The following is a 15,586-nucleotide window of genomic DNA, read 5'->3' on the forward strand; positions in this document are numbered from 1 at the left end:
CTCCTCCTGGAAGGGTCTTCTTGTCAGAGATTTGATTAGAGCCAAAAGAAGAGTAATTAATGCAGGCTCAGAAGGAACTTCACCCCAAGTAGTAGTCTGATGTTCAAAGGAAAGCAAAATGCAAGAAAAGTCACTTCAAATATAGTATATAGCTTGACATCCCTGCCTAAAATTTCTGAATTAATTGTAATGTAAATTATTTGATTTTTTTTCAACTTGACTGTCTTGAGAAATACCTAGGACATTAGTAAAGAATGATTCTGAGCTTTCCTGGGGGGCATTTCAAGAGAAGATTAACTAATCTCAGTGTAGAAAGACCTACCAGTGGGCTGGGGGTCTGTATAGAATTAAAGTGAAGAAGCAGCCCACTAGCATAGGCAAATTCATTGTTGTTCTGGCTGCCATGAGTTGAGCAGATGTGCTTCACCAAAGTCTCTGATCATGATGCTTTTGCCTTAGTACAGACAGAGAAACAATTGATCCCAGCCAACTATGGGCTCTGAAACTCTTGCACTACAAGAAATCCTTCCCTTTATTTTGCTATTTTTCTCGGTTACGTGGCACATCAATAAAAGTTTGACTTAACTTATTAATTATGTAAATTAAAATGGTTATATCTTGACTGTGGATGTCAGGGGAATTTTTACGATTTACTTCATGTTGGACAGGAGCTAAAATACGTTCATAGGTGTACTAGTTACCTTTCTCATTGCTAAGACAAAATAGCCTACTAAAGCAACTTAAGAAAGGAAGGGTTTATTTTGGCTCACAGTCTATCATGGCAATGAAGGCATAGTATCGGGAGCAGAAAGCAAGCAGTCACACAGTGTCCATAGTCAGAAAGCAGGGAGAGATGAGTGCAGATGCTCGGCTGTCTCCTTTTCATTCAGCCCAGACACTAGTCTGTAGAATAGTAGCACCCACATTTAGGGTGGGCCTCACCACCTCAGTCATCCTAATCTAGAAAGTCCCTTACAGACATGCTGAGAGGTCTGTGTCCCAGGTGATTCTAGGTCCTGTCAAATTAGCAATGGGTGCTAACCATCATGAGACCATCCCCTGTCACCTTGACATATGAACACTCACTGATGTGACTAGTGTAGCTAGCTAGCTTGTTCCTGAGTTCCTCTGTCTCTGCCTTCCAGGTGCTGCAATTACAGCCACACCCACCTGGCATGCACTTGAGTTATGGGTGTTTCAAGTCCAGTCCTCAGGCTTGCACGGTAAGTACTTTAGCCACTGAGCTATACCCCTAGCCCTGGACTTTTAAACTATAAACTTCTACTCTTTTTGTTCTCATAGGCTCAGGATCATCCCATAATGCAAAATACTTTAAGTTCATTTCCAAGAGCCCCCATAGTCTTTAAAGTTCTAAGATTGTTCAAAATGTCAGTGGAGAATTCTCTTCTGAGACTCAGGCAGTCTTTTAACTCTGAGCCTCTATAATAAAAACAAAGCAAAACAGGTTACATACTTACAGTCTTTAATGGAACAGAGTAAACATTCCCATTCCAGAAGGAAGAAATGGGGATATAGCAAGGAAAAACTGGGTCAAAGCAGGATGTAAACCTGGCAGGGAAAACATAACTCTTGGAGCTTTCTATCAGGCGTATGGGGCTCATGATGGAATGAATCATATGGGCTTAAAAGAGCTTGGGTAGCCCAGCCTTTCCCATGCTGCCACCTGAAGCACACATAGCCTCACTCTTGAGCTGCCTGTACTGCATACAGGGCTGTGACTTTCCTTAGTGATGTCCCACGACCTTGGCATTTCTAACATCCAATGATGTTTATTGCAGCTCAGGCTTCATCTTTATAGTTTTCAAACAGTGACCTTGTATGGCTTCCTCATAGGAAATTTTACCTTGCCTCACAATTGCTTGACCTTATCAGACTTCTGGAGGCTTTGTATAAGCCTCGATGAACCCTAGCTCTTGTATCTATTTTGTCTATGAAATGAGTACCACTGCTGATAGTGTGAGAGGTAGATTAGTCCTCTTGGACTACAGTTGTATGGACTCAGTGTACCTTACAGCCTGATTCTGGGAAGACACTTTCCTACGTGGTTCAGTTTGAATAGGGAATCCATCTCAGTTGAGGCTCTTGGCTTTTAAATGAATTTAGACTTTTGTAAGTTGGAGCCATAGATGGGTAGCGTTTTACCCTTAGGTTACCTTCCTATTTTCCCAGTGCAGAGTAAAAGATTTATCTCTAATGATGCTACTCACTTGTCTTTACTGCAATTTTAACTTTTTTTTTCTGCTGCACTAACTCACACATTTGTTCATTTACTTTTGCCTGCCCCCTCTATCTCATCTCATCTCTCTTTCTGTCTGTCTGTCTGTCTCTTCCACTATAGACATGGATAAGAGCATTCAGCAGGAAACATTGACGTATTCTAAATGCTGTCCTGTCTTTATATTTCTGCGAACAAACAAGTTAGTCCATAACTTTGAATTCAGCTTTACTGAAGTTCTCAGGACATGGACCAAATACAACCATGTTCTTTGCCAGAATACAATGTATGCATAAGTTCTAGTTCAGTTCCTAATTGAGTCTTTATTTTCCTCCGAGACTTTGTGAATCTCTATGTGTGCATTTTTCTTTGTATTCTAGTCTTATAAACGTCCACCAGAATGGCCCATTAAACTCTGCTGTATTACAGCTTTCGAGGGCTTTGCCCAAAGTTGCAGACTTTTCCACATTTCTTTTATAAACCATTTCTAAAAGTCTAAGAACCACATGTTGAGGTTTCTCACAGCAGGGCTCCATTTCCTTGTAGCAGTTTGCAGTTTGAGTGTCTCTGTCTCTCTCTGCTGTGACAAAATACCTCATAAGCAACTTGAGGAAAGGAAGGCTTATAGAGATCATAGTTTCAGGATCTGGTCTATCATGGCGAGGGAATTGAAGCAGCTGATCACATCTGTGTTTAGGAAACAGGGAGAGGTGAATTTAAATGGTTCAGCTTATTTTCTCCTAGTTAGTCTGGGACCCCAGCCCTTGGAATGGTACCATATAGATTTAGAGTGTGTCCCCCGACATCAATTAACCCACTCTAGAAAATTCCTCACAGTCATGCCCAAAGGTTTGTTTCTTAGGTGACTGACAATATAAACCATCACATTGCATTTATTTGTGGTATTTCTACTTGAGGACTAGCTTGAAGGGCTGTAAAAATGTGGCTTTATTTCTGCATGTTTCATGTTTTGGTATGAAGGCATGTTTATGCTAGTTACCCCAACTCTTCCTCTTACAGCTGCTTCAAGTTCTCTTGTTTAATCTTCTGTGAAGGACCTTATAAGCAAAATGTTATTTTGATTTTACTTTTTTTTTCTATTATGTGATTAGTATCTCCTGGGAGCCCATTACCACCTTGTTCCCACCCTTCTCCCATTTTATTTCATATTTACTAGGGTAATAATTTTTGATTAGCAGTACTATCTATGAAGCTCAAATTTTTAACAAATAGGGTTTCTATATTATACAGAATATATTCAACTAGATATTCAAGTGTTGGAAGGATTACTGATGCTAGTCATCAAGAGCCACAAGAGAGATTTTTGTGGCTATAAAAAAACCAGTTTTCTCTAGAAATTATCTTAAGTGATGCTCACCTACTACAGCCGGTGGACCAAACAAATCCAGCTAGGTGCCTAGTTTTACGTAAAATGTTACTGGAAAACAGCTATCCATTTACATGGCTGCTTTTATGCTAAGATGGCAAAGTTGAGTTATTGTAAAATATTGGAAACCCCAAATTATTTACGAAGCCTTATTGATGTTAGCCTTCTGGAAATGGAATTATATGTAGTACTTGTACCCAGTGTTTGACTAGCTTTACTGTGAGGAAAAAAAGTTCTACTTTCTTTACGAGCAGAAAGTGTCAAGTCAGGATCCCAAAGATGGACTAGGGAGGGAGGCTCACTGGACCTCTTTGTTCCCCTTCCCAATGTGGCCACACTGATCAAATCTCCTTTGTCTGCTTTCCACTGTGAATTTGTCTCTTTAATTGGCCTGTTGAGGTTGAGTGCCCAGTGCTGTTTTTTTTTTTTTTTTTTTTTTTTTAATTTTTCGAGACAGGGTTTCTCTGTGTAGCTTTGCGCCTTTCCTGGAACTCACTTGGTAGCCCAGGCTGGCCTCGAACTCACAGAGATCCGCCTGGCTCTGCCTCGCGAGTGCTGGGATTAAAGGCGTGCGCCACCACCGCCCGGCTCCAGTGCTGGTTTATTAGGGACTGTGACCCTAACAAGTCTGATGACAATTAGGGAAGTCATGGCTGGGAGAGAAGACTCAGTTTGTCAGTAAGCTAACCCCAGGTGGGGAGGAAAGTTTGAGGAGTCCCATACAGTTGCTTGAGTCACTTTATCCCTAAGACATCCCCATCTTCCTACACTCTGCTTCGTGAAAGAGATGAGAATTTGGATTATGTTCCAGATTCTTGAGGAAGCCCGACTCTTGGTGAGCTTTCTCCAGTCAGCACACCTCCCAGTTTGCCTTCCTATTGGTCTGTGGCTTCTCACAATTAATTCAGTGCTTTGAATTTGCTTATCTACGATAGTGACAAAGTATTGCTTGTAGGGGTAGCCTGAGTTCAGTAACACTTTGAGCTGTATATATTCTTTTTGAGCCATTGTTAGCAATTGCCATTTGGTTCTTGGTTTGTCTTTCAGAGTCCAGCTCAGCCATTTCTGGTTCTGTTGAGCCATTTGGGCTATTACACCATGGTATGACAGGCAGTGTCAATTTGGAAGGCTTTGCAGGCCTTTGAGCCCTTGGGGTACTGCTGAGCAATAAGAGTGTGGAGGAGATGTCTGCTGTGATTTATGGAACTGTGTGTATTCTCTTGGTGCCTTTGGCACCCCAGGAGAGAATTCTAGCTGACCAGCCTTTTGTAAACTCAGAATAGCATCTGAAGCAGCACAGGGGAACATTGATCTATTCCTGGACCTCCTGAGAACAAACCTGTAGCCATCTTAATTTTGCATTTATTTTTTTTAATATATTGCTCATTATTTTTGACATATCTCATTAAAATATGTGTGTGGGGGAAGAGCAGAAAGTGTTTTAAACAAGTTAAACAAATTTGTTTGTATTGGAAGAAGCATTTCATATGCTAACAGGCATTGAGGAACTTTAAGAGATAGATGGTTTATACCTGTCTGTTCTCAATATATGAGTTAAGATGTATTGCAACAAATTTCCCTTTGTAATGTGGCTGGGAACCTTGAAAAATAGAGGAGAATGAGAAGGTTCTGCATGAGGTGTGTGTTAAACTAACCTTGTCTTACAGTGATAGCTTCTCAGTGGGCAATGGTATGGACTTGGAAATGGAATATGAGGTATACATGAGGAAAACGGGGAAAGGGAAGAAGGGGGTGCGGTAAGAATTTTTGTTTGGAACTAGAGGGGAAAAGGTCAGATGAGTTTAAATGGATTCTGAGTTATGAAAGATCTTGGTTACAAGGTTAGTTTGAATTGCAGCTTTAATTGAATGGCATATTACAAAGTGAAACAATTATCTAATACATTTGAGTGGTACAAAACACTGATGAAAATAAAAGGAGTTTCTTACTCATTCAGAGTTTCCAGAAAGCCAGCTTTTGTATGGAGTACTGTTGTGTGACATTATTACTGGGAAGACATGGATAAATGTCTATTCACTGCAGATAAGAAAGCAAAGACAGACCAAGGTTAAGGATACCACCAAGTTGCAACTTGGTTTTATTGGGGTTCCATATAGGAATATGGTGAGGAGTTAATTCTAAGAACAGAAATGACTGAAAGACAGCTGAATCACCAAAGTCTTCCCTAGCATGGGTGACAGCTCACAAAAGCTGGAAATCTGGAGCACACTGTACAACTTGCAGGCAGCTCAGTGGGTGTAGGAGAGTGTCTTTTCTGGGCTGCTCAGTTGGTTTGAGCCTATAGCGGCCACACCTCCAAGTACAGGAGTAAAGGATGATAAGATGGCATATCTTTTTTGGAATGGGTCTTAAGATGTCTATAACAGCCTTAGCTGTGCCAAGCCCTTTTTTAAATCAATAAACTCTTGATGCAAATCACATCAGATAAACTACTTCAAACTTAAACATTACCTTAGCTTTTACCAAACTCTGGATTATTAATATCAACGTAATTCTAATATAAACATTATTTATTTACAACTAGCATGGCTATTTACTATGTGTATTTACACTTCTCACAAACTTACGTTCAAAAGCAAACTCTCTAAAGGACTACTGTTATCACTATACATATTTACAACTGTTTACAAGCTTATTTATTTATACTTCTTACAAACTTAGAAGAGATTTCTTAGAAGAACTATTTACCAAACTTATATTTAAGAGGAAACTCTATAAAACTATTAGAAAGAATCTCTTAACAGAACTAACTTACACTAGCAAGCATCTAGAAGAGATTTCTTGCCTAACATTTAGAAGAGATTTCTTAACATTTAACAAGACAGGAAGTGCCCAAATTATTTCTAACATTCAGAGTTTATAATAAAGTTCAGAGTTAATAGTCAGTCAAATCATAGTCAGCGTTGATAACCTCCTTAAAGTTCTCTTTAAAGTTCCCTTGACAGGAGGAGATAAGCACCTAACTTGGTAATGGCTCTTAGAGTTGCTATTGTTATGGAGTTGCAACACTTGGGATGATGCCATTCCCTAAAAGTCACCTTTCCTGCTAGGCTTTCTCAGCTGTTCCAGAACCAGCAGAATGTGCCCAGCGATAGAAGGTTTCTTAGCTAGGGCCTGTCCTTTTACCAAAACTTATTGCAGCTCCCCCTGAGTGACACAATTCAAACAAATGCCATTGACTTCACTCAGTTACATCAGAAGCATCACCTCAGGGTGAGGGTGAAACTACTGTATTGAGCTGCCATAAAGCTCTTAGAAAAAACTTCCTGCACAGTTCTTAGGCACTATCTCAAGCCTGCATTGATTTGCCACTAGTCAGACAAAAGTGGTGTGGCTCCAAGTTTAACTGAGGGTAAAATAGTGGTTTTTAGACATGACTGAGTATAAAATGGGGTAAGATTCCCTCTTCTTTTTTTTTTTTTTGGTTTTTCGAGACAGGGTTTCTCTGTGTAGCTTTGTGCCTTTCCTGGAACTCACTTGGTAGCCCAGGCTGGCCTCGAACTTGCAGAGATCCGCCTGGCTCTGCCTCCCGAGTGCTGGGATTAAAGGCGTGCACCACCACCGCCCGGCTATCTTCTTAATTTTTGAAGTTGCCTTTTAAGTTTATCATGAGCGGTTTTTAATGATGTCAATGTTTCTTTCTTTAATCTTAAGTCCAACTCAATCCCACAAACTCTTTTTCACACCTGAAGCCATCTCCCAGTGTAAGGACCATTTTCCCTTGTTTTCTAAAGGGTTTTTAGCATTTTAACTATCTCCTGAGAGGCAAGCTGTTTGTCTGTTCTTAGTTTTCAGGAAGTAAAGCTAAACTTTCTAACAATGCTTGGAAAAGTAACTTAACTTTCAGCTGAAAATCAGGTTTTTGGTGGGCAGTACTGCCATTTTGAGCAGAAAAACTACATTTGCCATACTGCCTTTTTCTATATTGTCCTGCAGTTACAAATGACTGTACAAACTACATTTCCCATACAGCCTTTTTCTATATTGTCCTGCTGTTACAAATTACCTTACAAACTACATGTCCCATAATGCCTTTTGGGTACACCATACTTCTGTTTCCCTTTACAGGGTTTGGTTTTTGCTTTTGTTTTTACAATGGGGGATTACTTTTTCTTCCCTAAGCTTGATTTGGAATGCCTGTGTTACCATTTAACAAGTGTACCTCTCAAATTAGATCTTTCACTTGCTACTGTTCCCTAAGCAGGTCATGCTTGTCTGCATGCACTCAGACTAGTGTTTTGTTTTTGTCAGAAACAATAAACCCTAGGGGCTTGCTTTCCACTTTACCAGGTTAGTGAAAGAAAGTTAAAAAAAAATCTTTTCAGAAATTTTCCCTCCCAGACAGTTCTCCATCATGTTCTGGCTTGGCTCCTCCCCAAGACAGAGTCTCTGACACTACAGCCAAGGCTTGACTTCACTGCTTCCTCCATGCCAGCAGCTTCCTCAAGCTGCCCTGCTCTCAGCAACTCTCTGCCTAAACTCTTGTTTCTAGAGCCATTACAGGTGATTTTCCCATACTGATATTATCTCCAGGTGAATCTAATTTTTGCCCTTACAGAAAGAGAAAAAAAAATCTCTGTGAAGCAAAGACCTGAAAGGCTTTTTAGCTTTTTAGAAAGAGAGGAAGAGATTAAGTTTTTCCCAAGAAAGCTTTCATTTTTTGAGAAAGACCGCCAAGTTTTCCCAAGACTTCTGTTCTCTAAACTTCTGACTTCATGGCCAAGTGAAAACAGAATGGTATTGTACAAGTTTTCTCAGGCACTGCTGGCAGAGCAGGAGGTTTTGTCTCTCTCACGTCCACCCCAGGGAAAATTTCTTTCCTTCGCCACTTGGACTCAGCATTTTAGCTGTCCTCAGGTCAAAAGCTTCCATAGGAATCTTTTTCTGCCCATTTTTCTCCTCTTTGATAGATTTTTTTTTCTGATTTTTCCGAGAGTTTGCGTTCACAGTCCCATAGTTGGAAATCAAGGATATAGTGCCTCTGTCTTTTTGCTTATCCTAATTTTTTTCTTATGCTATGTTCTTGCATTTTACTTTATATTTTTGTCTTCTTATCCTATATTTTTTTCTACACTGTATTCCTACTTTACCTTACATTTTTTCCTTAATTTTTACAGATAGAATTTAAGAGAGAGAAAAAGAAAGGAACCTTAATAGTGAGAAATCTATGTTGCAGCCTTACTCGGGCATCTTTCAGCCACTTTCACTTTCACTCCTGAGAATAAAATACCATCAACTTTGTCAGTTCTTTATCGGAGTACCTTACACCCATGACACCCCCTGATACCCCTTTCGCTATGTCTCTGGGTCCCTGTTCAGGCACCATCTGTAGAGACCAGCCCTCACTTTTTCCACCCAGGGTACTCCTGAGGAGTGAGGGATAAGAAATTTAGATAAAAATATAGAGGAGAGAAACCTTTGTGGGCTCCTACACCCACCCTCCTTTGTTGCTGAAGTTTTCCTGTGTCCCAGCCTGCTGGCAGTCGAGACAAATCTCTCCCACTTGCAACCCCCAATAAACACACAGAGACTTATATTACTTATAAACTGTATGGCCATGGAAGGCTTCTTGTTATCTGTTTTTATATCTTAAATTAACCCATTTCTATAAATCTATACCTTGCCTCGTGGCTCATGGCTTACCAGTATCTTACATCATGCTTCTCCCTGTGGTGGCTGGCAGCTTCCCCCTTCCTCAGCCCTCCTGTTCCCAGAATTGTCCTCTCTCTTTGCCCTGCCTATACTTCCTGTCTGGCTACTGGCCAATCAGTGTTTTAGTTATCAGTCAATCATCCACAGCACTTCTCCTTTTTTTTTTTTCAAAAAGGAAAGTTTTTAACTTTAACATAGTAAAATTACATATAACAAAACAATTATCAAGCAAGAATTATACTTACAATATCTAGTCTATTTGTATTTGGCAAAATTAAAGAAGATATCCTATCCTATATTTGTGAGTCTAAGGTTTTATATCTAAATTATTTTTTAATCATAACTAAGGAAATTATAACTATCTAGTCTTTAACTACATCAAAGGCCTCAGAAGGTTATAATATTACCTGAGAAATGGTAGAAGGATGTAAGCAACTTTCGGGAGTCTTGTAACAGTAGACAGAGACAGCTGGCAGCCTGGTCAGTCATCCAAAGATCCTCTGTAAAGTTGGGGCATCTGTCTTCAGCCCACAGGTCTAGAGTCTCTCAGTCACTTCTCTCTGTGTCCTGTAGAATGTCTGGCAGTTTCCTCTGCAAAGCAGGAACCTGAAGGACCATTTTGCCAAGCAAAGTTTAGTGGTCACCTTCCTATGGGTCCTGCATGTCCAGTCGATCAAGCAGTCCAGGCAAGAACAATTTCTTGCCCAATTGCGTATCTTTACCGAGAAAAAGATAAACTCCATGTAGAGTGTCTTCGATGTCCATCCTCTCTGAAGTAAATCGGTGTTGCCAGGAGCAGACATGTCTCACTGTCCAGAAAGTCTAAATTTTTAAAACATTTTAAATACCATATTCTGTAGGTCTTTGAAGTGTTTGAAGATTATCTACCTAATTGAATTACATCTATGTATACCTAGAAAACTTAACATGGCTGTAGTTTGGCTATCATAGAAGACTAATTATTAATCTGTATTTCTTAATTATCCATTACAATTTCAAATGAGCTGTGCAAACATAATACCTTAAACAAGAGTAGAAATATATATACAGCATAACAAAATTAAGTTTAAACTTGTATCGATAAACTAAAATCTATACCAATGTAAAACATTTTAAACAAGTTGCTCTTTAAAAGTAGGTTCAATAATCTACCCTTTCATCCTATCATACCTAAACTATCCCCTTTTATTCTTTAGAAAGAGATTGTATTTATAATCAACCTGCTTTAAATAAAGATATTGGTTTTTCTCTGTCCTACACCAGAGGGCTCTTCTGATATGGAACACAACAATCTCTCTACATTTTTTTTTTCTTTTTTGTAGGAATATGCTTGGTTTTAGAGAAGGAGTGAGCCAATTCCATCTCCAATGCCAGATTGGTATATTTGGGAATTTGGGCATAGTTTCTCATACTTCTTCCTGCTGGAAGAGAGTGCTGAATTCTTATGGGGACATAAAGAAAATTTTAGGCTTATGGGGTAGTCCATGAGGCTGTATTGTCTGAGCCAGTGGCCTTGAAACCATTCTGGATGTTGGATCATTTGGGCCATGATGTCACTGGAGACCTTTCAGGGGGTCTTGGCTAGTCAAACCTGATGTATCTTAATCTGGAACAAATCCATAGCCTCTTGCTTTCTGTGGAAACAAAAGCAGAGCCTCCTTTCCAAAGCAACATATGCTTAAATCCAAATTTTGAAATCAAGGTATCTTTAAAATATACATATTGGTTTAACTCAGCAGTCTTTACAATCAAATGTCTTTCTGCAATTAAAAATCCCAAAGACAGCACAATCCAGATTCTCTGTGTGTTATCCATCTTTACGTGGCTTATTTTTTATATTACTTTTACTTTCTCTTTAAAGACTTAATTTTCTAAAAGTATCTATTTCTTTATATAATTGCATATATTCCCTTTTCTCTCTCTTCCAAGTCTACATACATTTTTACACACATTGCAAACCATTTAAAGTCTTGTTCTATTTGAATCTGCTGTAAACCATTTAAAGTCTTGTTCTATCTGAATCTGCTGTAAACCATTTAAAGTCTTGTTCTATCTGAATCTGCCTCGTTGTGTAACTATTGCTTTAAACTGCAGAGGTTAGTACTAAAGCAGAAGTCTTGGCTGTTAGCTCCACCCAATTTAGCTTTTCAACATGGTGGAGATAATTCACTGCTAGCGCTGGGAGCCATAGTGGGTCTATGCTTTTATCCAAGCAGTGTGTAGCCCAGAAACCTTTTTTTTTTGTACTAGCAAAGGCTAAATCCACCACATAGCAGCAGCGTAATGTGCAGCTTGGAGATGCATCCTTCCCGCCATACTGCTGGTCAAGCTCGCAAGCCAGGAACCCACCATATAGTAGCTCAAACCTGCAGGCTGCAGCTAACTTGAGAGAAACAACTAGGAAGCTGTCTTTAGCTCTGTTTTAGAATCTTCTTTCTCAGGTTTTAGGTGGAAACTCTTGCCAACCCATTGGGCGCCATTTGTAGCTGAAATTTTCCTGTGTCCTTGCCTGCTGACAGTTGGGACAAATCTCACCCACTTGCATCCCCCAAGTAAACACACAGAGACTTAGTTTACTTATAAACTGTATGGCCATGGCAGGCTTCTTGTTATCTGTTCTATAAATCTATACCTTGCTACGTGGCTCATGGCTTACAGGTATCTTACATCATGCTTCTCCCTGTGGCGGCTGGCAGCATCCCCCTTCCTCAGCCCTCCTGTTCCCAGAATTCTCCTCTCTCTTTGTCCTGCCTATACTTCCTGTCTGGCTACTGGCTAATCAGTGTTTTATTATCAGTCAATCATCCACAGCACTCCTTTTTTGGTTTTTCACGACAGGGTTTCTCTGTGTAGCTCTAGCTGTCCTGGAACTCACTCTGTAGACCAGGCTGGTCTCAAATTCAGAGATCCACCTGCTTCTACCTCCTAAGTGATAGGATTAAAGGCATGTGCCACTACCGCCTGGCATAACCTTTTTTTAATATCTACCAACTGATATTTATTGCCTCCAATATTCTTGTGGGCCACCAGGAACTGAGACACACTTGTTTCCAGCATCTACCCAAGTCTAAATATTTTTAACATTAATAGTATATCAATAAATTCACAATTCAGCATGGACCCTGTGGTAGTTTGAATGTAATTAGCACCTATAATCTCAGAGGGAGTGGCACTATTAGGTATGGCTTTGTTGAAGTAGGTATGGTATTGTTGGAATAAGTGTGTCCCTGGGCTTTGAGGTCTCATATATAATCAAATCATACCCAGTGTTTCAGTTTACTTCCTATTGCCAGCAGATCAAGATGTAGCACTCTTAGCTCCTTCTCCAGTGCCGTGTCTACCTGCATGTTGTCATGTCCTGCCCATCCTCATTTGCATACATTGGTTAACATAGCCAGGCAATCATACCTTCCAAACTTATCTTTGCTTCTGCCCATTCCCATTGGAGTGCCATTTATGTTGTGTGGCACTACTCCTGAGGAGTCATGAACAAATGTCCATTTACTCCAAATAGGGAGTATAGCTAGAGTTTTCCTGCCTGGCCCACAGTCAGGAAAAACTCTCTCACCTGCCAGCCCCACAGCCGCTCAAACCCGACCAAGTAAACACAGAGACTTATATTGGTTACAAACTGTATGGCCATGGCAGGCTTCTTGCTAACTGTTCTTACAGCTTAAATTAATCCATTTCCATTAATCTATACCTTGCCATATGGCTCGTGGCTTACCGGCATCTTCACATGCTGTTTGTCATTGTGGCAGCTGGCAGTGTCTCTCTGACTCAGCCTTCCACTTCCCAGCTTTATTCTCCTCCTTGTCCCGCCTACGCTTCCTGCCTAGCCAATGGCCAATCAGCGTTTTATTTATTGACTAATTAGCAACACATTTGCCATACAGAACATCCCACAGCACTTCCCCCTTTTTTTTTTTCAAAAAGGAAGGTTTTAACCTTAACAAAGTAAAATTACATATAATTTGGGAATTTGGGCGTAGCTTCTCTTAGTACTTCCTGCTGGAAGGGGGCGCTGTATCTTATGGGGACACAAAGAAAATTTTAGGATCATGGAGTAGTCCATGAGGCTATATCGTCTGAGCCAGTTGCCTTCAAACCATTCTGGATGTTGGATCGTCTGGGCCATGGTATCATCGGAGACCTTTCAGGGGGTCTTGGCTGGTCAAACCTGATGTATCTTAATCTTGAACAAATCCATAGCCTCTGGCTTTCTGTGGGAACAAAAGCAGAGACTCCTTTCCAAGGCAACACATTCTTACATCCAAATTTTGAAGTCAAGGTATCTTTAAAATATGCATATTGGTTTAACTCAGCTTCCTTTACAATCAAATATCTCTCTGCAGTTAAGAATCCCAAAGACAACACAATCCAGATTCTCTGTGTAATATTCATCTTTACGTGGCTTATTTTTTATATTAATTTTACTGTCTCTTTAAAGACTTTATTTTTAAAAACTATGTATTTGTTTATATAACTGTATATATCACCTTTTTTGTCTCTTTTAAGCCTACGTATATTTTACACACATTGTAAACTATTACATCTGAATCTGTCTTACTGTGAATCTATTGCTTTAAACTGCAGCAGCTGTGGCTGCTGGCTCCACCCACCTCAGCTTCCCAACATGGCAGTGGTACATTTACCACCAGCTCTGGGAGCTATCGTGGGTCTATGCTTTTATCCAAGCAGTGTGTAGTCCAGAGACCTCTTTGTTTTGTACTAGCAAAGGCTAAATCTACCACGCAGCTTAATGTGCAGAGGACTCATTCCCGCCATACAGCAGGTTGAGCACGCACGCTAGGAACCCACAAGTAGCTCAAACCGGCAGCTGCCACTCATTTGAGAGAGACAATTAGGAAGCTGTTTTTAGCTCCGTTTTAGAATCTTTTCTCAGGTTTTAGGTGGAAACTCTTGCCACCACGTTGGACGCCATTTGTAGCTAGAGTTTTCCTGCCTGGCCCACAGTCAGGAAAAATCTCTCTCACCTGCCAGTCCCACAGCCACTCAGACCCGACCAAGTAAACACAGAGACTTTTATGGCCGTGGCAGGCTTCTTGCTAACTGTTCTTACAGCTTAAATTAATCCATTTCCATTAATCTATACCTTGCCACATGGCTTGTGGCTTACCGGCATCTTCACATGCTGTTTGTCATTGTGGCAGCTGGCAGTGTCTCTCTGACTCAGCCTTCCACATCCCAGCTTTATTCTCCTCCTTGTCCCGCCTACGCTTCCTGCCTAGCCAATGGCCAATCAGTGTTTTATTTATTGACTAATTAGCAACACATTTGCCATACAGAACATCCCACAGCAAGGGAGCCTACAACAGACCAAAGCAAGAATACTCCTAACGTCCAACTTGGTGCACTCATGAGTATAATGGAGGTTACTTACAGGAGTATAGGTGAGTTATAGGCCTACAGTTACTTACAGAAACTGAAATGAGTAAAGACATTTACATCACCAAAAGCCCACCCCAACATAGGTGATGGCACATGAAAGCTGGAACCAACTTGCAGGAAACTCAATAAATTAGAGAGTGTCTTTTTCAGGTATCTAAGCTAGCTTATACTCTTTTAGACAGCTTAGCTGGTCTCTTCCTCTTCCAGGAAGCTGCTGGGAAGGAAGTATCTGTTGCACAAATTCTAAATGGTCTTATTATAAAAACCCAGAGCCAGATATTGGGGTAAACGCTGAAAGATCAGAGGAAACAAGCCACAGCTACTTCTCACCTTGCCAACTCCTCAGCTGATCCTTTCTCCACGAATCCTCAGACTGAATGCCTCTGAGTTCTTAGCTGAAAGGGCTCTAGTTCCTGTCTTCTCTCACCTTACATGCCTTTCTCTGCCCAGCCATCACTTTCTATCTCAACCTTCCTAGTGCTGGGATTAGTGGCATGTGTGCTTCCTAAATATTAGGGTTAAAGTTATATGCCATCACTACCTGACTCCTATGTTTAAATTTGTGGTTGGCTCTATTCTCTGATCTTCAGGCAAGTTTTATTAGAGTACACCAAAATATCACTACAGGAATCCTAATACATCTGGTCAGTTTCAAGGACTTCCTGAAGCTTTTGAGTTGTTTGCTTCCTGAGTCTTTATTTTTCTTTGGTTTTTCAATACAAGGTTTCTCTGTGTAACAACCCTAGCTGTCCTGGAACTAGCTCTGTAGACCAGGCTGGCCTCAAACTCAGAAATCTGCCTTCCTCTGCCTCCTGAGTGCTGGGATTAAAGGCATGTGCCACCACCACCAGGCGCTTCCTGAGTCTTAATGAGCCTCC

The sequence above is a fragment of the Peromyscus eremicus genome, chromosome X (genome assembly GCF_949786415.1).
Source record: "Peromyscus eremicus chromosome X, PerEre_H2_v1, whole genome shotgun sequence".
Taxonomy (NCBI): Eukaryota; Metazoa; Chordata; class Mammalia; order Rodentia; family Cricetidae; genus Peromyscus; species Peromyscus eremicus.